This window comes from Bufo gargarizans, chromosome 6 (assembly GCF_014858855.1).
Source record: "Bufo gargarizans isolate SCDJY-AF-19 chromosome 6, ASM1485885v1, whole genome shotgun sequence".
Classification (NCBI taxonomy): domain Eukaryota; kingdom Metazoa; phylum Chordata; class Amphibia; order Anura; family Bufonidae; genus Bufo; species Bufo gargarizans.
The window spans coordinates 261,491,266-261,517,318 of NC_058085.1; the positions used below are offsets into that span (position 1 = coordinate 261,491,266).

At 49.1% G+C, this 26,053-nt stretch overlaps 1 long non-coding RNA gene across 1 annotated transcript in view; it reads right to left on the reverse strand.

The window, feature by feature from the left end:
• Nucleotides 1-212: 212 nt before the first annotated feature.
• The window catches only part of LOC122940290, a 36,126-nt gene continuing 10,285 nt past the window's right edge, over nt 213-26,053 (reverse strand). The window contains exons 2-3 of the long non-coding RNA XR_006390263.1: nt 3,186-3,428; nt 213-336 (exon numbers count right to left, since the gene is read on the reverse strand). This is a non-coding gene — a long non-coding RNA (uncharacterized LOC122940290). The remainder of the gene's footprint in view (nt 337-3,185; nt 3,429-26,053) is intronic.

The following is a 26,053-nucleotide window of genomic DNA, read 5'->3' on the forward strand; positions in this document are numbered from 1 at the left end:
ATGTGTAGGTCTTATACTCCACCATTACCATTACCCGCGGCTGCTGTCTGTCCTGATCCTGGTGAGTTTGCCACGGACAAAAAGGGCCTTACTGCAACCTTATTTTAAATTACATGAAAACATAACAGTATTAAAAAAGTACGCACACGTTTTAACTGCAAAAACTATTTATTCAAAAGTTGGAGCCAAACATGGCTCTCGTGCAGGTCACACAACTCCTGCATCTAATTTAGTTGCAGCGCACCTTCAGTGCCAGATTCTGCTGCTGCTCCTGGGTCTCCTGCATGTTTCTTTTTCTTCTCCTGCTGCATCTTGTTCAGGAGTGTTTTACATTTACTAAAAAAATATGAAAATTATTTGCAATTCAGATTAAGAGGCAATTAGTGCATTGTGTACAGTATTTGTTTAAGCACTGCCGATTTACATCTCAATTCGTTAGTTAATTATATTTATGCTAATTATATAGATGGTTAGTTAGTAATAGTTAAGTAGAGTATAATGTCATTTATTTAGTTAGTTAATGTTTTTTTTTAGATTACAAAGTTACTGTCCAGTGTTGTTTTCTATTAGTGTACTTTGTGTTGTCCCCTCATTGTTGGCCGTTTTAAGCCCTTCCCGACCAGTGTCGTAATAGTACAGCGCAGCGGGACGTGACTTGCTGCGCAGCTACGTACTATTACGCCGCAACGAACACCCGGCCATCAGGCATAATCGTTCGGGAATCGGGGTGCAAAGGCTGCTCTGCCGGGCAGGCAGCCATGTTAACTAAGGGCTGCAGGAGATTTTTCTGTCCCCTTGCAGCCCGAATCGCTGCTATTGGCCAGATTCCAGGGGCGTAGCTATACGGGGTGCAGAGGTAGCAGTCACTACTGGGCCCAGGAGCCTGAGGGGCCCCAAAGACCCTTGTACCACATGAGAAGACACCTGTTTTATAGAAGGTGCATGCTGGTCAAGTTACACCTCTGGCTGGAGGGAAGGTGTTATGTCAAGAATTTGGCATGGTGGGGGGTGCAGTTAAAATTTTTGCCTCAGGCAGCAGGAAGTCAATGTACTTCCCTGCCCCTGGCCACAAAGCAATGAGGGAATGGGGGCCCAAGCTGAACTCTTGCACCAGGGCCCATGAACCTTTAGCTACGCCCCTGAGTCGGATTCCTTACACATGCGCATCGCAGCTCCTGAGCTGCAGGGGGTGATGGGCAGTGGGTGTCATGTGGCGATGACCGACGATGAAAAAGTCATCACCTGTCTACTCCAAGGTGAGGCAGGGGACATCAGTGTTTTGGGTCGCCTGCCAGTGCTGCTTATGGCAGGGCTGTAGCTGTACAGGAAAAGGCAGAACTTCCCTGCATGCAGCCATTCTAGCTGGTGACTGCATTTAGAGAGGTTATGTACCTTTCTGTGCTGCTTGTGGCTTGCTGGGACTTGTGGTGCACACCACTGTGATTTAACCCCCTTCATGCTGAAAAGAAAAAAGAAGAAAAGAAGAAGAAAGAAAAAGAACATCCAGAATTGCTGCACTGATTTTTTTTTTTTTCATCTGCAGCTGTTCCAGATGATTCCCAGCGGAAGTACCCCAGACAGCAAGAAAAGGAAGGACCCAAAAAAGATGCAGAGTTTGTTCGAAAAGGGGTATTAGGAAGGACACCATTTACCACTGCGAAATGTGCCCTGAAAAACCTGGCACGTGCATGAAGTAGTGTTTTAAAATCTACCACTCATCCATGGTGAATAAATGTAATTTCATGCTTTATGCTCCCTGTAATATTTCCACTTTATATCTCTGATTTAGTCCACCTCGCTTGCATATCCACTTTCCAACCAATACATAATTTTTTATATGAGACAACTGGTCAAAAGTGCCCTTTCCACCCCTTAAAATGTTCGTAAGGGGGTGCTCTTTCCAGAATGGTGTCACTTTTTCATGGTTTTTCATTTAAAGCGACATGACACCTAAAATACATGTCTGCCAATTCATGCCTGTCATCAAAATTCATATTTGGCAGCTTTACTCTAGAGCCCTGCCATGCTCCTATATATCATTTTTTGAGCACATATGGGGTGTTGGCACATTTTGGGGAAAATGGGGAACTAAATGTGGGCTGCATTTTATGCGGTAACCTTTTGTAAAAGTGAAAAATGTGACTGTAAAGCAAATTTTTCTGGAAAAAAAATGTGTTTTTATTTTTCACAGCCAAGCGTTTTCTAATTCTGTGAAATGCCTGATGGGTCAAAATGCTCAGTATATTCCTTGAGGGTTGTAGTTTCCAGAATGGGGTCACTTTTTGGGGGTTTCCACTGTAGGGCCACCTCAGAGTGTCCTCACATGCAACATAGCTCCCAATTATCATTCAAGCTCTCTGCTAACGCCATATGGTGCTCCTTCCACTCTGAAGCACCATACATGAGTTTTTGTAAACTCCAGATTCAGGGTAATAGATTTTAAGTTTTGTTTGGCTGTTAACCCTTTATGTGTTTCAGAAAAATCTATTCAAATTTAAAATCTGCTAAAATACGTGATTGTTTTTAAATTTCATTCCCATTTTCATTTAATTCTCGTGGGCCACCTAAAGAGTTAACAAAGTATGTAGAATCAGTTTTGATTAGCTTGAGGGGTGTAGTTTTTAAAATAGGGTGATTTATGGGTGGTTTCCACAATGTAAGCCCCAGAAAATGACTTTATAACTGAACTGAACTGGCCTGAAAAAATTGGGGTTTGAAACGGTTCTTAAAGATTTAAAGATTTGATTCTAAACTTCTAAGCCTTCTAACGTCCCCAATAAATATTTTTTTTTCCAAAAAGATCCAAACATGAAGTAGGCATATGGGAATGTAAAATATTAATGATTTTTGGAGGTATTACTATCTATTATAAAAGAAGATAAATTGAAATTTTTCTAATTTTTAAAATTTTTGGTAAATTAGCTATTTTTTGATGAATACAAAATTTTTTTTTTTTATCAATTTGACCACTATCATGAAGTACAATATGTGACGAGAAAATCTCACAATGGCCTGGATAAGTAAAAGCTTTTTAAAGTTATTACCACATAAAGTGACACGTGTCAGATTTGCAAAAAAATGGCCTGAGCAGGAAGTTGAAAACTGGCCTGGGGTAGAAAGGGTTAATGTTTCTGAATATGTTATGTACAGTATACAGAATTATATTGCTGTGTGCACATATTTACCCTCCTGGAAGTGGCTGGTGACATCCTCCTCATCATGAGCTGGGGGGTAAATCCGGCTGATGGGAGGGTCCTGCCTCTTCTGCTGCCACCTCCACCACTTCGCCAACATCAGGTGGGGGAGGGGCATCCACATTCTAGGAGGGTCCTGTCTGCTCTCCCTCCCTCCTCCTCCTCTATGGAGACCTCCACCACCTCTAAATCCTCCGTGGAACGCCTGCGGTGGACTGAGGGAAAAGGGAACCCCTGTAATCACACAATATACATAATTTTGACAAACAACTCAGAACTTATAACACATGCAAATTAAGTGGGGGATGTTTCTAATGTAATGATGTACAGAGCCTTCGTGGAGGCCCTCGTGGAAGCTAACCTGCAACAGCAGGAGGCCAATAAGCAACAGCAGGAAACAAACCAGCTGCTGTTACAGCAAATGATGGCTTTACAAGCAGCAGGAGCATCCCAGAGCATCCACAAAGCGGTCCGTGAGGCGATACCCAAGATGACCCCCGCAGAGGACGTTGAGCCCAATTTGGCGATCCTCGAGAAGGTAGCCTTGAGAGAGAAGCTACCTCGGAGCAATGGGCTGAGGTTGTCCCTCCATTCCTGGTGTCTGGACCCCAGCAGGTGTATTTTGCCTTACCGGATGATCAAACAGCTGATTACCCGACAGTAAAGGGTGAGATCCTGGCGAGACTGGGGGTGAATGTATTAGTCCGGGCCCAGCGGGTGCATCAGTGGGAGTTTAACCCGGCTGAGCCCGCGAGGCCCCAGTATTATACCCTATTACACTTGTTGCAAAAATAGCTGCGACCTAACGCGCTGAGTACCACTGCTATGTTGGACCGTCTGTTGGCTGATGTGTTCTGGAGGGCTTTGCCGTACCCCCTCCAGCACTGGATCAGCCAGGTGTCTCCTGGTAATGCCCTTGAGATGGTGGACCTGGTGGAATGCTATGAGGCTACCAGGAATTTGAAAGGGGGTTCGTTTGGGAGGGAGGTAGCCAAACCCCTGCAATCTCCATCCCAGACCCAGAGACTTGTGCCAACCAAGCCCGCCCGGGGTGTACCCCCTAGACCTGGCTCCGATAGTATTTTGGCGGTGTCAGGAGCATGGCCACGTAAGGGCCGAATGTCCCCATCGGGGCAAACCCATGGAGACTAACTATGGATACCGCAACTCGTTGTACTCGTTGTATCCCCGGGAGAAGCCTGTGAGGCGATATGGCGTTGGGAGGAGGTGGCTGCAGAGTCGGCGCGCCACACATGGTATTATATTTTTTTGATACTCCACTTTCCCCTCTAACTTATTCATCTAGTTTCATTGTATGTTTTTTTTTTTTTTGCCTTAACAATTATGTAATCTACACAAGGGGCTTTGTTTAAGTGGTACTGTTCTTTTATTTTCCACTTTCCATCTGATGTGGCTGGCAGGCTCTGCGGTTCCCTCTTGGTCCTCATTTGGGGAGTCTCATTTGATGCTATCTTTTTCCCCGATTTTTTTCTTTATGTGTTTTTTTATGCATTAATCATGTATTTAAAAAAGATTTTGGTATCAATTTTGCATGGAGGCTATTTATTATGTGGGTTTCAGGAAGCTGTGTGCATCAGGTATCCCAGAGACTGTAGACAATAACCACCTGTGCTCTGTTGGACTCAGGGAGTCTGGTGTCCCTGGTAAGAGCTACCCTGGTGCGGCCCGACAAATATACTGGCCGAAAAATCAGGGTTGTGTGCATACATGGAGTTTTAAAGGACTATCCCACTGCCCTGGTGTCTCTATTCACGGGAGGCGGCAAGTGGACCCACGAGGTGGCCTTTGCCACCACTTTACCTTATGAACTAATAATAGGGAGAGACTTTCCAGGCTTCCTGGCCCTGTGGCCGGCTGTGAGAGTTGTTGATGCTCCTGAGTCAGGGGTAACTTCAGCAGAGTGGCCTAGCTTGGGCAGGAGGCCAGAACCCTGGGAACCCAAGGCCAAAGGGCCAGTGGTAGGGGTGACCGCTAGTTCGGTGGAAGAAGGGGAGACAACCCCGCTGAGTGTGTTGGTAGGAGACGTTGAGGACTTGCCTCTGGGTCCTGAATTGGCAGACCTCAATGTCTCCGGTGAAAATTTCAGAACCGCACAACACCAGGACCTAACCTTATTCCAGGCCTGGGAAAATGTTGTAATAATTGATGGTGAACCACAAAAACCTGGGGTCGAGTAAATGTTTCCCGGTTTTCTCGTTCACCAGGAAATGCTGTATTGGGTAAACCAACTACGGGGTGAGCATATTGAACAGCTGGTGGTGTCCAAGGCGTATTGCAAGATCGTGTTGGAGCTTGCCCACCAACATGTTCTTGGGGGTCACTTGGGGTGCCAGAAAACGCAGGACCGGATACTACAGCGGTTTTACTGGCCCAGTGTAATGACCGGTGTCACGCACAGGGAGGAAAACAGGGAAAGCCCTGCCCAAGGGAGAGGGAAAGGTGGTGACCCCTAACTCACCTTGCGGCTGGCACCTGACTGCCCTGACGTCCCTAGACGGGTTCCTCACCCGTGCGGCGATCACGTGCCTAAACCCTGGCTTTCCCTGAAATGAGCCCTAGATAGTGAACGGGCCGGTGGGATCGCTAGTCCGCACCACTGCACTAAGAGGGAAACACCAGGGAGAGGACAGACAAATACAGACAAACAACACCCAGGTGGACGACCACAGCAGTCCACAAAGGTCCAACAGGGATCCGGAGGGTAGCGTTCTGAATCAACAGTCAGAGAACGCAGCAACACAGCTCCAGTGGGTCAGGATAGATGTCCAGGCAGGAAGCTCTATCTCTGGCAACCAGAGAAGTGTGAGAGGGGAATATAAGGAGGTTTGGGAGTGCTGGACAAGGAACAGCTGAGGAGAAGGAGCTACGGATCCCTGAGTGAGCCAAAAGGGTTTGCAAAGCAAACTCAGAAAGCTACCATAAGGAAAACAGCCCTATCTTAAATAGAGCGTGCAGCCAACCGCTGCGACTTCCTGACCCCGGGTATAACGGAGTCAGGCGTGGTTCTCGATACCCTCGTGACAGTACCCCCCTCTCTACGAGGGGCCTCCGGACACTCAGGACCAGGTCTCTCAGGATGAGAGGCATGAAAAACCCGAACTAACCTGTCGGCGTTTACCTCAGACGCAGGAACCCACATTCTTTCCTCGGGACCGTAACCTCTCCAATGCACCAGATATTGAAGAGAGTGGCGGACCCGACGAGAATTAACAATTTTGGATATCTGAAATTCTAGATTACCATCCACGACAACAGGAGGGGGTGGCAGCGGTGATGATTCTAGAGGTGGAACATATTTTTTGAGTAACGACTTATGAAAAACATTATGAATTTTAAAAGTCTGAGGTAACTCCAGGCGAAAAGCCACGGGGTTGATGATGGCTACAATTTTGTAAGGGCCAATAAACCTAGGACCCAGTTTCCAAGAGGGAACCTTCAATTTAATATTCCTAGTAGACAACCACACATAGTCATTCACTCCTAGGTCCGGACCTGGCGACCGTCTCTTATCAGCCATGCATTTGTATTTACCTCCCATATTTTTCAAGTTAGCTTGCACCTTCTGCCATACCGATGAAAGAGATGACGAAAAACGTTCCTCTTCGGGAACCCCAGAAGACCCCCCCTCTTTGAAAGTACAGAATTGGGGATGAAAACCATATGCACCAAGAAATGGTGACTTGCCAGTGGATTCCTGACGACGATTATTTATGGCAAACTCAGCTAACGGTAAATATGATGACCACAACTCTTGGTTTTCAGACACAAAACATCTCAGATATGTCTCAAGGTTTTGGTTGGTACGCTCAGTCTGTCCATTCGACTGAGGATGGAAAGCTGAGGAAAAGGACAAGTGTACCCCCAAACGGGAACAAAAAGCTTTCCAAAATTTAGAAATAAACTGGGTACCCCGATCCGAAACAACATCGGAGGGGACCCCGTGAAGCTTCACGATTTCACTGACGAATACCTGAGCAAGAGTCTTAGCATTAGGTAGTGCGGGTAACGCAATGAAGTGTACCATTTTGCTAAACCTGTCCACTACTACCAAAATAACTGTTTTACCCGCAGACAAAGGTAAGTCAGTGATAAAATCCATTGACAGATGTGTCCACGGTCTATTGGGAATGACGAGTGGTAATAGAGACCCTGCAGGACGTGTATGTGAAACTTTTGCGCACGCACAGGTAGAACAAGAAGACACAAAATCCAATACATCCTGACGCAACCTTGGCCACCAAAAATGACGAGACAATAGCTCCAAGGTTGCTTTACTACCCGGGTGCCCAGCAAGTGCCGAATTATGATGTTCCTTTAATAATTCGAAACGTAGGTTCAACGGTACAAACAATTTCTCTGAGGGGCAAGAGACCGGGGCGTCCCCCTGGGCCTCTAACACCTTCCCCTCCAAAACAGAGTGTACCGCAGAGACAACCACTCCTCTTTGTAGAATGGGCACCGGATCACTCACATTACCCCCTCCAGGGAAACAACGAGATAGTGCATCAGCCTTGGTGTTCTTTGCCCCAGGACGATAGGTAATCACAAAGTTAAACCTGGTAAAAAATAGCGACCACCTAGCCTGTCTAGGGGTGAGACGCTTAGCTGATTCGAGGTACAGGAGATTTTTGTGGTCCGTAATCACAGTGACGGGGTGGACTGCCCCCTCTAAGAAGTGACGCCACTCCTCAAACGCAAGTTTAATAGCTAATAGTTCCCTATTGCCAATATCGTAGTTCTTTTCTGCTGCAGATAGTTTTTTCGAAAAGAAAGCACAAGGACGCCATTTGCCAGGAGACGGACCCTGAGACAGCACCGCCCCCACTCCCACCTCTGACGCATCAACTTCAACAATAAAAGGCTGAGAGACATCAGGTTGGACTAGTACAGGTGCTGAGGTAAACCTCTCTTTTAGAGAGGAAAAAGCAACTTTAGCGGCGTCAGACCATTTAGAAAAATCAGATCCTAGTCATGTCAGTAAGCGGTTTTACAATAAGTGAATAATTTTTAATGAATTTCCTATAGAAATTCGCGAAGCCCAAGAACCGTTGTAGTGCTTTGAGGTTCTCAGGAAGATCCCAATCTAAAATTGCCTGGACCTTCCTAGGATCCATACGGAAACCTGAAGCAGATAAAAAATAACCCAGGAATTGTATTTCCTGAACGGCGAAGACACATTTTTCAATCTTAGCATATAATTCATTCGTCCGTAGGACCTGCAGTACTTGTCTGACATGCACCTCATGTGTTTTCAGATCAGACGAATAAATTAAAATATCATCTAGGTATATTACCACAAACCTGCCGATTAGATGACTAAAAATGTCATTAACGAAATGTTGAAAGACGGCAGGAGCATTGGTCAGACCGAAAGGCATAACTAGATTTTCATAATGCCCCTCAGGGGTGTTAAACGCTGTCTTCCACTCATCCCCCTCCTTAATACGAATCAGATTGTAGGCCCCCCTAAGATCAAGTTTGGAGAACCACCTAGCACCCGCAATCTGATTAAACAGGTCAGGAATGAGAGGAAGAGGGTATGGGTCTCGGATGGTTATCCGATTTAATTCGCGGAAATCCAAGCAAGGACGCAGGCCCCCATCTTTCTTTTTAACAAAGAAAAACTCTGCAGCCACGGGTGAAGAAGAGGGCCTGATGTGTCCCTTAGCCAAGCTCTCGGAGATATAATCTTTCATGGCTTGTCTCTCTGGACCCGAAAGATTATATAACCTGGTCTTGGGTAATTTTGCGCCGGGAATAAGGTTAACCGGGCAATCATAAGGACGGTGAGGTGGTAACTTCTGACAACCCTTTTCAGAAAAAACATCCTCAAAATCAGAAATAAATGTAGGTAGGGTAGTTATGGAGGCGACTAAGCAATTGCTACTTAAGCAATTTTCTCTGCACTGCTCACTCCACTCCAATATCTCCCTGGCCTGCCAATCCACTACTGGATTGTGCGCTACCAACCAGGGAAGACCCAGCACCACCGGAGTGGGAAGCCCCTCCAGAACATAACCTGAAAGCATCTCGTTATGGTGGTCCCCTACCCGAAGTTGTAAATTATGAACAATGTGGGTGAGGTTTCTCTGAGACAGGGGAGCAGAATCAATAGCGAATATGGGAATGGGTCTCTGTAACGTACAGAGAGACAAACCCAAAGTGCGGGCAAAATGGGCATCTATCAAATTTACCTCTGCTCCACTGTCTAAAAAGAAAGAAATAGTCTCCGTCTTATCACCAAAAATAATAACCGCTGGCAACACAAATTGCGATGTACGTATGGAGGAGACGTATACCCCCCGGCTGACATCCTCCACACAGCCTGGGGTTAGTAGTTTTTCCGACGGTCTTTTGTTTCTGAGGAAAGAAGGACAGACATTAATGAAATGACCCCTCTCCCCACAAAAAAAACAAACCCCACACCTACGGCGAGCCTCAGGAGGACGGACCTGACGAGTAGTTCCTCCTAGCTGCATAGGCTCGTCTAAGTCCGTACAGACTAACTGCTGCTTGGGAGGAGTTACCAATCTCTCTGGTTCTTTCAACCTGTCCCTAAGGCGTCTCTCTATACGGATAGAAAGGGACATAACCGCATCAAGGGAAAAGGGGGTCTCATATAATGCAAGCGCATCCTTAACCCTTTCGGATAACCCAGAGCAGAACTGACTCCTGAGAGCCGGGTCGTTCCATTGGGTATCCGTAGCCCACCTACGGAATTCAGAGCAATACTCCTCTACCGGCCGTTCTCCTTGTAAGAGTCTCCGTAATCTTGATTCCGCCAGTGCTACTCGGTCAGGGTCGTCATATATGAGACCCAAGGCCCCGAAAAACTCATCCACTGACCGAAGAGCCTGGGAATCAGTAGGTAAAGAGAACGCCCAGGACTGCGGGTCCCCCTGCAGCAGGGAAATAACAACCCCCACCCGCTGATCTTCATTACCAGAGGAGTAAGGGTGCAGTTTAAAATATAACTTACAGGCCTCACGGAATGTCAAAAACTTGTCCCTTCCCCCAGAAAATCTGTCAGGGAGAGGGACCTTGGGTTCCGCAACAACCTGGTTACCGGTAGCAACCGCTGGGCTTGCGGTCAGTTGTAATTGCTGCTGTTGCTGGAGGACCGACGCCTTCAATCCTACCACCTCCAAAGACAGGCCATGAAGTTGTTTGGACAGAGCAGCAATTTGATCCATACTGGATTCTAAGTAGGTAAAAAAATTTTATTTATTTTTTTACCTACGCAAAATAAGGGCCAGAGATAATGTAATGACCGGTGTCACGCACAGGGAGGAAAACAGGGAAAGCCCTGCCCAAGGGAGAGGGAAAGGTGGTGACCCCTAACTCACCTTGCGGCTGGCACCTGACTGCCCTGACGTCCCTAGACGGGTTCCTCATCCGTGCGGCGATCACGTGCCTAAACCCTGGCTTTCCCTGAAATGAGCCCTAGATAGTGAACGGGCCGGTGGGATCGCTAGTCCGCACCACTGCACTAAGAGGGAAACACCAGGGAGAGGACAGACAAATACAGACAAACACAAACACCCAGGTGGACGACCACAGCAGTCCACAAAGGTCCAACAGGGATCCTGAGGGTAGCGTTCTGAATCAACAGTCAGAGAACGCAGCAACACAGCTCCAGTGGGTCAGGATAGATGTCCAGGCAGGAAGCTCTATCTCTGGCAACCAGAGAAGTGTGAGAGGGGAATATAAGGAGGTTTGGGAGTGCTGGACAAGGAACAGCTGAGGAGAAGGAGCTACGGATCCCTGAGTGAGCCAAAAGGGTTTGCAAAGCAAACTCAGAAAGCTACCATAAGGAAAACAGCCCTATCTTAAATAGAGCGTGCAGCCAACCGCTGCGACTTCCTGACCCCGGGTATAACGGAGTCAGGCGTGGTTCTCGATACCCTCGTGACACCCAGTGTGTTCAGAGAGGTAGAAGAGTTTTGTAAGTCTTGCCCAACCTGCCAGATAAATAGCCCCCAGCCACATTTCCAGAGCCCCTTGGTGCCTCTCCCGATTATCGAGGTCCCGTTTTGAGCGAATCTCTATGGATCTCATAGGCCCAGTACGAAAGTCCGCTAGAGGGCACCAACACATCTAGATCGTCCTCCTCTATGCCATTCGGTACCCGGAGGCGGTGCCACTGCGACATACATAAGCCAAACTCATAGCTAAGGAGTGTAGGAGAATACCTGGGGTGGTAATAGACGGCAGGTACGTGCCACCGGGGGTCCTGGCACCGGTGGAGTAAGAGCCAGAAAAGTGCATATTGCAGCGGTTATGCTGTTAACACAGCGGATCTGGGCCGGCTCTTATTGGGAGCAGGCAGATATGCGGGCGGGTGCCTGTCTCCCCACGGTCCAGGCCAGGTTTTGCAGGGAAGGGTTAAAACCTGACCAGCAACAAGGGTGTGGTGTGCAATGTGAAGCTTCTGTGTTCTCTGGCTGTGAAAAAGGTGACATTACTCCTGGCTTTAAATAGACTTTGCTTTATGTGACTGAAACAGGCCTCAAGTAGCCTGCAGCAGGGACTTGCTGTGTTTGAATTATTATTTTGCTGTTGTGTGTGATCACCCTCCCTATGAACTGCACCGTCTTTCACTTGTGTGCACCGTGTGAATAAACAAAGCATCGTGTTTTACACCAAGACCATTCTGTGTTGCCTCTATACTGCACTCGCTACCACTGCCTACCAGAGCGGATCCCCACAATTGGTGGAGGATGCGGGCAAACGGCAGTGAGGCTGAAAATGGTGCTGTTTGGACTGTATGTCATATATTAAGCCAGCAAGTTTTGTGGCTCCAGACAAGATGGAGGAGGCTATTAGACACTTGGTGCAAAGTAATGAGGAGGCTACTCGGAGACATGAGGAAGCCCTGAGAGATCAGCGGCAGTTGAATAGTCTACTGGCCCAGCAACTGGCGACTATGCAGGAGTCCATGCGGGTGTTACAACAACAAGCCGTCCCGGGGGGGACCGCAATCCTACCTGCTGCCCGGGATAAGGTGCGCTCAGCGTTAAGAAAGATGGGCCCCGAAGAGGATATCGAGGCGTTCCTGATGGTCTTCGAACGCACTGCGGAACAGGAAAGGTTACCGGCAGAACAGTGGGCCGAAGTAGTGGCGCCATTTTTTGTGGGAGACGCACAAAAGGCCTACTTCGACCTCAGTCAGGAGGAAGCCAAAAGCTATAAGAGGCTGAAGGGGGAGGTGTTGGCTCGTCTTGGGGTTAATACCTATGTGCGTGCACATCGAGTCTACCGGTGGGCCTTCTCCGAGTCCCGGCCTGCTCGGTCCCAGGCCTATGACCTGTTACACCTGGTAAGAAAATGGCTGAGACATTGAGCCCCTCGCAGATGGTGGAACGGGTGGTGGTTGATCGTTTGGTGCGCACACTGCCAAGGGCCATACAGCGCTGGGTTGGTCAGGGAGACCCCGGCAACCTGGATCAGTTAGTAAGCCTTGTCGAGAGGTATGTGGCAACCCAGGACTTGGTGCGGGACTCAACGCAGGCGCAGGAATCCCGTCGGGCTCCCTCTCAGGCTAGGGATCCGGAAAAAGGGACCCAACCACAAAGGGGGGGGAAGGCTAGTCCTACTCCAGGAAAGAGAGACCGGGGAGGGACCATGGGGATTCAATGTTGGCACTGCCACGGCCTGGGACATAGGGCAGCGAACTGTCCTCAAACACCTGAACCCATGGACTGCGGGTTCGCTCGCCGGTCCTCTTTCTTTGCCCGGCCTGTATGTACCGCGGATGCCAGGCCGACCACCGATATGCCACCTCTGTGCCAAGTCTTGGTCGATGGGCATCTGATTAATGCTTTGCTGGACTCTGGGAGCCTGGTGACCCTAGTGCATGAGTCCTTAGTGTCTGAGACACTCCCAGAGAAGCAAACCCTGTCCATTGTCTGTATCCATGGGGACCGCCGGGAGTACCCCACTGCCAGGGTTACCATGTCCGTGTTGGGCAAAGAGGTGCAGCATGTCGTCGGAGTGGGACGCCAAATCCCTTATGCCGCCATACTGGGAAGGGATTTTCCTTTGTTCTGGACTCTGTGGAAGAGCAATATGCCTTCCCTTAGGGACAGACGACAATCGGGCCCAGTGCCCGAGGATCCCGATGCAGGGATACCAGCTGTAGGGGTCACCACATCACCCGTAGAGTGTCATCCCGATAGGTTTCCCCTAGAGGTGTTGGCAGGCAAATCCGTGGAAACCCCGTCCATCCCGGACCTGGAGGTATCCCGTGACACGTTCGGGACCGCCCAGCTCCAGGATCCAACATTATTACGGGCGAGGGAAGGGGTGACAGTGGTAAATGGGGTGGCTCAGCACCCAGGGGCCGACTCTGTGTTTCCCCATCTGGCTTTTAACCAGGACCTGCTGTATAGGGTGGACAAAGTGCAGCACGAGGTAGTGGAGCAGCTGGTGGTACCCCAGCCATACCGCCGTGTGGTACTGGACTTGGCCCACTCCCACGTGCTGGGAGGACATTTGGGCGTAAAAAAAAACCCAAGAGCGGATTCTGCAAAGGTTCTATTGGCCCGGGGTTTATGAGGAGGTCAAAAGGTTTTGCCAATCCTGTCCAGTGTGTCAGATGACGAGCCCCCAGCCCCACTATCGCAGTCCCCTAGTACCCATGCCCATCATCGAGGTCCCCTTCGAAAGAATAGGGATGGATCTGGTAGGCCCCATAAACAAGTCGGCCAGAGGGCACCAGCATATCTTGGTGTTCTTAGACTATGCCACCAGATATCCTGAAGCGATCCCACTACGTCATACTTCTGCTAAGCTCATAGCTAAAGAACTCATGGGTATGTTCGCAAGGGTGGGGATTCCAAAAGAGATCCTGACCGACCAGGGGACGCCCTTCATGTCTAAGGTGACGAGGGAGCTCTGCAAGCTTTTAGGGGTTAAACGGTTGCACACGTCCGTATACCATCCTCAGACCGACGGACTAGTGGAACGCTTTAACAAAACCCTAAAAACTATGCTTAAAAGAACCGTAGCCAAAGAAGGAAAGGATTGGGACCTGTTGCTGCCGTACGTGTTGTTCGCAGTGCGAGAAGTGCCCCAGGCATCTACGGGATTCTCGCCCTTCGAGCTATTATACGGTCGACGGCCAAGAGGGTTGCTGGACATCGCAAAAGAGGCGTGGGAGCAACAGCCCACCCCCCACAAGAGTATTATAGAGCATATAGAAAAGATGCAGGACCGTATAGAGACAGTCCTACCAATCGTCCGGGAACACATGGAAGCCGCCCAACTGGCACAGAGCCGGGTATACAACCGGAGTGCCCAGGTCCGGACATTTAACCCGGGTGACCGGGTACTGGTGCTAGTCCCCACCATTGACAGTAAGTTTTTGGCACGGTGGCAAGGTCCCTACGAGGTGAAAGAGAAGGTAGGGTCAGTGAATTACAAGATATCCCAGCCAGGCCGGCGGAAGCCAGAACAGGTATATCATGTAAATTTACTGAAATCGTGGAGAGATAGGGAGTGTCTCATTGGGGACAGCCCAAGCACTGTCTTGTCTGCGGGGAAGATCCCAGCTCCACCCGAGGTCCGGGAGGGCACCTCCGCAGTAAAGATAGCGGGTGGTCTGTCGACTAAACAAGCTCAGGAAGCCAAAGAGTTGGTGAGTCGAAATAGGGACGTATTCTCTGAGCTTCCTGGTCGAACTTCGGTAGTCCGACATGACATCGTCACCGAGCCCCACGTCAGGGTACGGTTAAAGCCGTATCGTGTACCGGAGGCCCGGCGACAGGCCATTTCAGAAGAAGTAAGGTCCATGTTGAGGTTAGGGGTGATTGAGGAGTCAAGGAGCGAGTGGGCCAGCCCCATAGTCCTCATCCCAAAACCTGACGGTACTCTGCGCTTCTGCAATGACTTTAGAAAGCTCAACGAAGTGTCGAAATTCGATGCCTACCCCATGCCCCGGGTAGACGAGCTCATAGAACGGCTAGGGAAAGCTCGCTATTTCTCGGTCCTCGACCTCACAAAAGGATATTGGCAGGTGCCTCTCACGGAGGCGGCAAAGGAGAAGACTGCCTTTGTCACCCCCGAGGGGTTATTTCAGTACCAAGTTTTGCCCTTTGGCCTACATGGTGCTCCAGCCACCTTCCAGCGATTGATGGACGTCATCCTACGGCCCCATCGTCCATATGCTTCGGCATATCTGGACGACATCATCGTGTTTAGCCAGGACTGGGAGAGTCACCTGCCCAAGGTACAGGCCGTAGTCGATTCACTTAGAAAAGCTGGACTGACGGCCAACCCAAAAAAGTGTTCGCTCGGGTTCGAGGAGGTCCGGTACCTGGGATACGTGATTGGGCGGGGAGTTGTCAAACCCCAGGTAGACAAGGTTGAGGCGATCAAGAGCTGGCCCAGACCTCTTACCACCAAGCAAGTACATTCGTTCCTAGGGATGATAGGATATTACATGCGCTTTATCCCCAACTTTGCCACAGTAGCGGCCCCATTGACAAGACTTTTAAAGGGGAGGAAGACGGTGATGGTCCGCTGGGATGAGCAGGCGGAGGAGGCATTCTCCCGTTTGAAGTCGGCTCTGTGTGGGTCCCCGGTTTTGGTGACACCCGACTTCACACGGGAATTTGTCGTTCAGACGGACGCCTCTGGAGTGGGCCTAGGGGCAGTACTCTCTCAGGAAATCAGTGGGGAGGAACACCCTGTTGTCTTCCTGAGTCGCAAACTCACCCCAGCGGAAACCAGGTACAGTGTGGTAGAGAGAGAATGCCTGGCCATTAAGTGGGCCCTCGAGTCCCTTAGGTACTATCTGTTAGGGAGAAGGTTCCGTCTGGTGACCGACCATTCCCCTCTCCAGTGGATAAGCCGGGCCAAGGAGGGGAGTGCCCGGGTCACCAGATGGTTCTTGTCCCTCCAGAATTTTAAGTTCAGTGTTGAACACAGGGCAGGCCGCTTACAGGGGAATGCCGATGCCCTTTCCCGGGTACACTGTTGTACATGTGTCCAACCCCTCAGGATTGAACAGGGTGTGCAACCCTTCAGGGTTGAACAAAGGGGGGGGATATGTAGGAGAATACCTGGGGTGGTAATAGACGGCAGGTACGTGCCACCGGGGGTCCTGGCACCGGTGGAGTAAGAGCCAGAAAAGTGCATATTGCAGCGGTTATGCTGTTAACACAGCGGATCCGGGCCGGCTCTTATTAAGAGCAGGCAGATATGCGGGCGGGTGCCTGTCTCCCCACGGTCCAGGCCAGGTTTTGCAGGGAAGGGTTAAAACCTGACCAGCAACAAGGGTGTGGTGTGCAATGTGAAGCTTCTGTGTTCTCTGGCTGTGAGAGTGAGAAGTGGAGGTGAGCTGGGCTGTGTGCTGAGGCCTGTGGAGGACTGTGCAGGATCCTGCAGCTGAACCCAGGAGGGATCCGTGTCCTGTGGCTAGAAGCAAGACCCATGGATTTACTTCACCAAGGAGAAAAAGGTGACATTACTCCTGGCTTTAAATAGACTTTGCTTTATGTGACTGAAACAGGCCTTAAGTAGCCTGCAGCAGGGACTTGCTGTGTTTGAATTATTATTTTGCTGTTGTGTGTGATCACCCTCCCTATGAACTGCACCGTCTTTCACTTGTATGCACCGTGTGAATAAACAAAGCATCGTGTTTTACACCAAGACCATTCTGTGTTGCCTCTATACTGCACTCGCTACCACTGCCTACCAGAGCGGATCCCCACAGGAGTTAATGGAGATGTTTTCCCAAGTGGGTATACCTAAAGAGGTTCTGACTGAGCAAGGGACCCCTTTTATGTCCAAGGTCATGAGGGAACTTTGTAAGTTGCTCCACATAAAACAACTATGGACGTCCTTGTATCATCCACAAACGGATGGCCTGGTTGAGAGATTTAATCAAACATTAAAAAACATGTTAAAAAGAGTGGTGTCTAAGGATGGGAGGGACTAGGACCTTCTTCTGCCCTATCTCATGTTCACAGTGCGAGAGGTATCCCAGGCCTCTACTGGGTTCTCGCCCGTCAAACTGCTATATGGCAGATACCCTCGCGGTCTGTTGGACACAGCCAAAGAAGCATGGGAACACCGCACAAAAGTGTTGAGTATGTCACCCAGATGCAAGGACGGATGGAGACAGTGTTGCCTCTGGTCAGGGAGCATATGGAGGCAGCACAGTGAGCCCAGAGTAGGGTCTATAATCGGCAGGCTCAGTTCCGGAACTTTAACCCAGGTGATCAGGTTTTGGTTCTGGTACTAACCATAGATAGTAAGTTCCTAGCTAGGTGGCAGGGGCCCTACGAGGTACTCGAGAAAATGGGAGAGGTAAATTGCATCAGCTGGGGCAGCGAAAGCCAGAGCAGGTGTACCATGTGAATTTACTAAAACCATGGAAAGATAGGGAGTCCTCTACTGAAGACAGCCCACGGCCAGGTTTTGTAGGAGAAAAGGTTCAGGCTTCTCGGTCTGATGCAAGAGAAGCAGTTGCCACAAAATTGCTGACAGCCTCTCTTCTAAACAGGCTCAGGAAACCAGGGAGTTCATTAGTTGGAACACGTATGTGTTCTCGGACCTCCCTGGATACACTTCCATAATCCAGCATGACTTTGTTACTGAGCCTCAGGTAAAAGTCCAGTTAAAACCATACCGGGTGCCCGAGGCTCGGCGACAAGCCATCGCGGAGGAAGTGCAGCAAATGCTGCAACTAGACATCATTGAGGAGTCCAAAATTGAATGGGCCAGTCCGATAGTCTTGATACCCAAGCCGGACGGTTCTGTAATGATTTTAGCAAACGAAACAAAGTCTCCAAGTTCGACGCGTATACCATGCCCCAGGTAGATGAGCTTATCGAGAGGTTAGGACAAGCCCGATATTTTTCTGTTTTGGACCTCACAAAGGGCTACTGGCAGGTGCCCTTAACAGAGGCTGCCAAAGAGAAAACTGCCTTTGTCACCCCCGAGGGGCTGTATCAGTATAAAGTGTTACCCTTTGGTCTGCATGGTGCCCCCTCCACGTTCCAATGGACATTGTACTTCGTCCACATCATCGGTACGCGTCGACTTACCTGGACAATATCGTCATCCACAGTACCAACTGGGAAAGTCATCTACCCAAAGTGCAGGCTGTAGTGGACTCCCTTAGGAAGGCTGGACTGACCGAAGAAATGCGCGATAGGGTTAGAGGAGACTAAATACCTGGGGTACATCATTGGACGTGGAGTTATTAAACAACAAGTGAATAAAATAGAGGCAATTTGGAATTGGCCACGACTTGTCACCACGAGGCAAGTTAAGTTGTTCCTGGGAATGGTAGACTATTATATGAGGTTTGCTCCTCATTTTGCAAAATTAGCGGCTCAGTTGACATGGCTCTTGAAGGGGCGGAAGTCCGTGATGGTCCGCTGGAATGACTAGGCGGAAAAGGCTTTTTCTGCTTTGAAGTCAGTCCTATGCAGGTCACCAGTTTTGGTGACGCCTGACTTCAAGAGGGAGTTTGTGGTACAGACTGATGCCTCTGAAGTACGCCTCGGAGCTGTACTCTCTCAGGAGATCAATGGGGAGGAACATCCCGTTGTTTTCCTGAACCGCAAACTCACCCCAGCCAAGACTAGGGACAGTATAGTGGAGAGAGAATGCCTGGCCATTAAATGGACACTTGAGTCTTTCCGCTATTATCCGTTGGGGAGAAAGTTCCATCTGGTGACCGACCACTCCGATCTCAAGTGGATGAGCCAGGCCAAAGAGAGGAATGCTTAGTTCGCCAGATGGTTCTTGTCATTACAGAACTTCAAGTTCTCAGTGGAACACAGGGTAGGGCGCTTGCAGGGAAACGCGGATGCCCTGTCCCGGGTACACTGTCTGGCAAGTGTTCAGGTATGTAGGAAGGCGCAAGGGTCCGTCGTTGACGGAAGGTATGTGTCACCGAGGTTCCTGGCCTCGGTGAAGTAAGAGCCTGTATTTTCAGGTGTCACCGAATCCACACACTGTATATATACATTACAAAGTGTAGGCGAGAGATACAAAAGTTATGTAAGCATTGTACCTCGGCATTTTCTGTCACAGATCTCTGTGATCCAGCCCAATGAGCCTCCTCTTCAAATCTGACTAATGTTTCATGATGGCAATCGATCGCACTATGCTATCCTTTATACTCCCTCCTAAGCTCCTTCCTTATATCCCTCACGATCTGCTGTTTTTTATCCTGGACCCGGGTCCTGTCGTACCACCCCTCCAACATGCGCTGTGGGATAAAGATGCAAGCATATAATCCCAACTTTTTTAAATACAAGTATTGAAAATAATGTCATCAACAACACAGCCAAAACAAGTGTTTGAAGGGGAAATATTACGTTTAATGTTACTGTCAGTGGCGTAGGGATCGCCATAGCAACCATAGCAGTGGCTATGGGGCCCTACGCCACTGGGGCCCGTCCGGACTGCATAATTTTTTTTTTTTTTTTTTTTTTTTTTTATTAATACACACAGGCAGCCAGGCCCGACCGCCCGCCCAGTGGGCGGGGAGCGGGCGGTCCGCGGCTCGGGCCTGGCTGGGGGGAAGCAAGGAAGGAGGAGCTGTAGTAGGCCTGGAGCAGGCGGGCCCGGGGCGCACTGTCTGCCGCACAAGGAGAAGGGGGCCGGAACGGGGGCGTAGCAGAGGCGGGCCGGAACGGGGGCGTAGCAGAGGCGGAGCCAGGCTGGCACCAGCGCCGCAGTGCAGGAAAGATTATCTAAATTCTTAAGTTAAAAAGAGCTGCCTGCAGAGTGGGGCCCCCAAGAGAAGCAAGGGGCGCCCTCCTTATCTTTATATGCAGGCAGTTCTTTTTAACTTCAGAATTTAGATAATCAGACTCTCACTAATTAAAAATTTACAGCACACACACCCTGGCCTGTAGTGTCCACCATCAGACAGGGGAGGGAAGAAACCCCAGAACTAGAGTGTGCCCCCCACTTGGGTGGCACACTGACACTCTAGTTCTGGGGTTTCTTTTCTTCCCTCCCCTGTCTGATGGGGACACTACAGGGGTGTGTGCTGTAATTAGTAAGTGAGAGTCTGATGATCTGAAGTTAAAAAGAGATGCCAGCTGTGATAAGGAGGGCGCCCCTTCCTTCTTTTGGGGGGCACACTCTTATATGACAGACTAAGGGTACTTTTACACTTGCGGCAGGACGGATCCGGCAAGCTGTTCAGCCTGTCGGATACGTCCTGCCGCTATTTTGCTGGACCGCCGCTCCGTCCCCATTGACCATAATGGGGATGGGGCGGAGCTCCTGCGCAGCACGGCACTGCGCGGTGAGAGACCACCGGACGAAAAAGTCGGACTTGCAGTACTTTTCGGCCGCCAGCCTTTCACCGCACACTGCTGCGCTGCATCGGAGCTCCGTCCTTTTTTACATTATAGTCAATGGGGACGGAGCGGCTGCACGGCGAAATAGCGGCAGGACGGATCCAACAGGCTGAACAGCCTGTCGGATCCGTCCTGCCGCAAGTGTGAAACTACCCTAAGTTCTGCTCCTTATTGAAGGTTGCTGTACTCGCAGTAGATGGTTCCAGTTCCACTGCGGGCGGGCTCAGGGCTGGTGGTCTGGTGGTCTGGTGGTGGCAGAGGCACTATTGTGGCAGGCACCAGGCTAGTCTGTACTGGGAGTCTGATGGGACTGACTTGTAAAAGTTAGATGAGAGAAAAAAGTCTGAGTCCACTCAGACTTTTCTCTCTCATCTAACTGAAGACGCATTGGCCCAGATTCAGGTAGATTTGCCCATTACTTACACCTGAGCCGCTCAGCTGAATTTCTCTGCGCTGGAGCAATTTTGCCAAATTGCCACCTGATTCAGGAATCGTTTGTTCATTTAATTTGCTCCTGTTTAAGGCAAAGCTGAGGGCGCAAGGCCGTGCAAGTCAAAGTGGGTGTGCCCCTATGTAAATGAGGAATTTTCGGCTCAGCAGAGGTTTGCTAGCATAATTTCAGGGCAAATCCTGCTCAGCTGCTTGCACTGAGCAAATAAATAGGAGCAGACTTGCGCAGGTTCTTTGCTGAATTTCATCCTGCTTTTTCCTACCCCCCCCCTGAGCAAGGAAATTCAGCCCTTTTGCAAGACATGGCACCTCCCAAAGGGACCAAAATAAGGAAGGCCAACTTTGTGGCTGCAGAGATGGACATCCTGATTGCTGCACTCCAGCAGCATAAGGAAGTCCTATATGGTGCCCAGCGGGCAAACACCACCATTGCCCAAAGGAGGGCTATATATGAAGCCATTGCCCTGGACATCAATGCCCTGGGTAATGAAGTGCGTACCTGGGATGACATCCAGAAGAAATTAAATGATATGAGACATTTGGCCATCTTTTGCTAACTTGCCCCTGCTTTTAACAGGAGCAAGTTTGCCCAGGGAAAAAAGCTTGCACGCTTCCAGCGCAAGATGCGCATCACACGCGCATGTTTCTGAATCATCGGCAGTACCTAATTTGCATATTCGCTGAGGGAATTCCATGAAGGCGCAACTTACACCCCGCGCAAAATTGCACGAAAATTGCGCAGGAACAGCTAGGCTGCGTGCGCGGGAAAATGGCCGCTTTTCAGGCTTAACTGGTTTACAGAATCAGCCGCAAATTTGCATAGGAGCAAATCAGTACTTGCGCGGCGCAAAACACACTTGTTCCCGCGCAAGTGCTTCTTGAATCTGGGCCATTGTCTTCAGTTAGATGAGAGGTCCCATTCACACATCCGTAAGTGTTTTGCAAATCCACGGGCCCGTGGATCCGCAAAACACTGACATCGGTAATGTGCGATCCATAATTTGCGGACCGCACATTGCCAACACTGCATAGAATATGCCTACTTTTGTCTGCAGATGCGGACAAGAGTAGGACATGTTCTATTTTTTTTCGGGAACGGAATTGCGGACCCGGAAGTGCGGGTCCGCAACTCCGTGTCCAGGCGGCACATCGTGCGGCCCCATAGAAATCAATGGGTCCGCAATTCCGTTCCGCAAAATGCAGAACAGAATTGCGGACGTGTGAATGGGGCCTTATTGGTAGGTGCCAGACCAGATGTGACAACTCCAGACCCTCAGACTTTTTGATGCTCATGGCGGTGGGAGATCTAGGATGGGTGTTTGGGTGGGAGCTCTGGAAGGGGTGGTGGGAGGCCCGATAGATATGTGGGGGCTGGGGGGGGGGGCCATAAATTTTTTTTGCTATGGGGCCCATGCATTTCTAGCTACGCCCCTGGTTACTGTTATAAGATTGTATTGTATTTGTGTGGGGTCTGAGCAATCGGATATTGGCCAGCTAAGCAGAGATGTACCTGTCAAGTGAAGTGACGGTACAGTATGGGGTGTACAGCTGTTTCGCCTCCCCGTGGTGCACCCTGGGTAACGCTAAATTGAAAATACTGGCGGTCAGACAAAGAAAGCTTCTCCTGACCAACAGGACACAAACTCTAATCTATAGACTGTGTGTGTGTGTGTGTGTGTGTGGTATATAGTGTGTGGCAGGAAAATGGATGTGCAATGTGAATTTGAGAGATGTTTCTCTGCTGTCCATACATACATACTACAGACATGGTGCTGTGATGTCACAACAATACTTAGTGCACCAATCAGTAATATGTAGTCAGACCTGATAAAATGTGAAGTTGTATGCATTGAAAATACAAATTCGCATCAATAGCGCAGCTGTTCTTAATCACAAATATTTTGGACCACTCTATCTGCATAAGCCATTGTTCTGCAATGCATGCGAAATGTAATCAAGTACAGTGCTGTAATGTAACATTACTTACAGTGATCAGGAGTTCTTCCTCACTGTTGTGAAAATTGCTGCCCACCATCTTTTCCAGTCTCTGCAAGCTTCCTGCAGTTTGAAAAGGGTAGCAAAACTAGGCCAAGCCAGTATTGCGCATACGCAAATACGAGCATATTACATGTCCGATTTTCACGATCAAAATCATCTCAAATTCTTGACTATGAGTAATATTTTACTGAATATTCACAAAATATCGCGATTTAAAATATTGCCCCTGCCGCTCATCACTAGTCGTTAACGGCACATTGCTGCTAGAGCAGCCTATCAAGCATATACCTGTACAAGGTGGAGTTCCAGCGCGTCGGGCTGTCACAAATCAGACGTCTGATGGGCAGGTGATGTTGCCGCTGAATGTCAGCAAGGCGAGCCATGGCCGTGTAAGATCTTCTAAAATGGCAAGAGATTTTCCTGGCCTGCCGCAAGACGTCCTGGACCCCAGGGTATTGGGCAACGAATCGCTGCACGACTAAGTTCAGGACGTGTGCCATGCACGGCACATGTGTCATTTTGCCCTGTTTCAGCGTGCTCTGCTCAGCAGATTGGCACCGTTGTCGCACACCACTTTACCAACTGTCAAATTGAGCAGGGTTAGCCACTGATCGTCCTGTGACTGAAAAGCTGAAAGCAGTGCAGGACCGCTGTGGCTCTTGGCTTTCAGGCACAACATGCCGCAGCACAACATGGCAATGTCTCACCTGGGACGTCGAATAGGTTCTGGGGAGCTTGGGGGGTGCAGCGGAAGAGGCGGTAGCAGAGGAAAAGGAGGAGTCAGCCGAGAAGGAGACGGAGAATGGAGTAGAAGAGGCAGGCCTGCATGCAATCCGTGGCGGTAACACCAAATCCACACGGGAGCCATGGGTTACATGCTTGACGGCCGTCAGAAGGTTCACCCAGTGGGCAGTAAAAGTTATGTACCTTCCCTGCCCGTGTTTGCTAGACCACATGTCTGTGGTCAGATGTATCTTGGCACCGACACTGTGTGCCAGAGATATATTTACTTGCCACTAAATGTGGCCATATAGCTCTGGGATGCCTTTCTGGGAGAAATATAGGTCCCTTCCAGGGACCTTCCATTGCGGTGTGCCAATGGCCAAAAAATTTCTAGAGGCCTCCGAGTCCACCAGTTTATATGGCAGTAGTTAGCGGGCTAGCAGTTCCGACAAGCCAGCGGTCAGCCGTTGGGCAAGAGGGTTATCCGGTGTCATCAACTTTTTACGCTCAATATTTGGTTAAACAAGTATATCAAACCCCTTAATCAATATTTGGTGGAAGCAGGTATATCAAACCCCTAAATCAGTATTTGGTGGAAGCAGGTATATCAAACCCCTTAATCAGTATTTGGTGGAAGCAGGTACATTAAACCGTTTACTCAGTATTTGGTGGAAGCAGGTGTATTGCAGGCGTCAATCAATATTTGGTGAAAGCAGGTATATCAAACCCCTTAATCAGTATTTGTTGGAAGCAGGTATGTCAAACCCCTCAATCAGTATTTGGTGGAAGCAGGTATATCAAACCCCTTAATCAATATTTGGTGGAAACAGGTGTATTGCAGGCGTCAATCAATATTTGGTGAAAGCAGGTATAATAATCCCCTTAATCAGTATTTTGTGAAAGCAGTTATCTTTCAGGCCTCAATCAATATTTGGTGGAAGCAGGTATATCAATCCCCTTAATCAGTATTTTGTGGAAGCAGTTATATCACACCCTTCAATTATTATTTTTTACACAACAGTTATATCACACCGCCCTGTTTATTTGGGGCAACAGGTTACAGGTATATCGCAGCCGTCAATCAGTATTTTGTGGAAGCATGTATATCACACCCCTCAATCATTTTTTTTGGGGGGGGCAACAGGTATATCACACCCGTTGCAAATAGTTGTTCCAATAGCGCTTGTCCCTCTATATAGCTGCGGTATCACAGCAGAACCGCACACAACTGCTGAACAATACAAATGCACTATAATATACTTTCTATGTTAGAAAGTATATTATAAGTATATCACAGTATCACACCCCTCAGTATATCACACCTATCGATTGCACATCCTATACCAGGCCTTAAAATAACTTTTGTGGCGCTATTAGCTATCGCTTGGTGTCCCTAACACTCTGTCCCTGCTCCACAAAGCAACCTTTCCCTACACTGGCAAAACACACAATGTAAAATAGATGCCAGATCGGGTTCGTTCTGTTATAGGGTGGGGGTGTGTCCATGTGCTGAAATATCTCAATTGGCTGTCCTGTCCCACCTGATGTGTGTGTCATGGTTCAAAGTTTTGCACAATGCAAAAGAATATGGCGCCAGCAGACTTCGCCATATGTTCGCATGTTCAGCAAATCGCGAACGCGCAAAGTTCGCTGCGAAACGACCGCCAGGCGAACCGCAAGGTCATCTCTAGTACGAGTGTCTCATCATAACACAAGTGAGTTATCTGCATTAAAGGGCTTATCTCACGAAAAATATTCTTCAGTTTTTAAACCAGCACCTGGATCTGAATACTCTTTGTAATTGCATGTAATAAAAAATTTAGCATAGCCAACGAGTTATTTAATAAAATGTATCTGTATAGCGCCACGTGGTGAGCGCGATTACGTCATCAAAGGTCCTTTTGCAGGTCCTGAAAGAAGACGATGCCGGCTGCGCGAACAAGAGGATGAGGCGGGTTTTTTTAACCCCTCAATCCACATTTTAGTAGGTATTCTGTATTAAGAATGCTAATATTTTCCCTTATAACCATGGTATAAGGGAAAATAATACAGTGATTAGACTTTAATGGGGTTGCTCATCCCTATCATCTCCTAGCAACCATGCGTGAAAATCGCACCGCATCCGCACTTGTTTGCGGATGCTTGCAATTTTCACGCAGCCCCATTAATTTCTATAGGGCCTGCGTTGCGTGAAAAACGCAGAATATAGAACATGCTGCGATTTTCACTCAACGCACAAGTGATCCGTGAAAACCACCGCTCATCTGAACAGCCCAAATGAAGTGAATGGGTCTGGATTCAGTGCGGGTACAATGCGTTCACCTCACACATTGC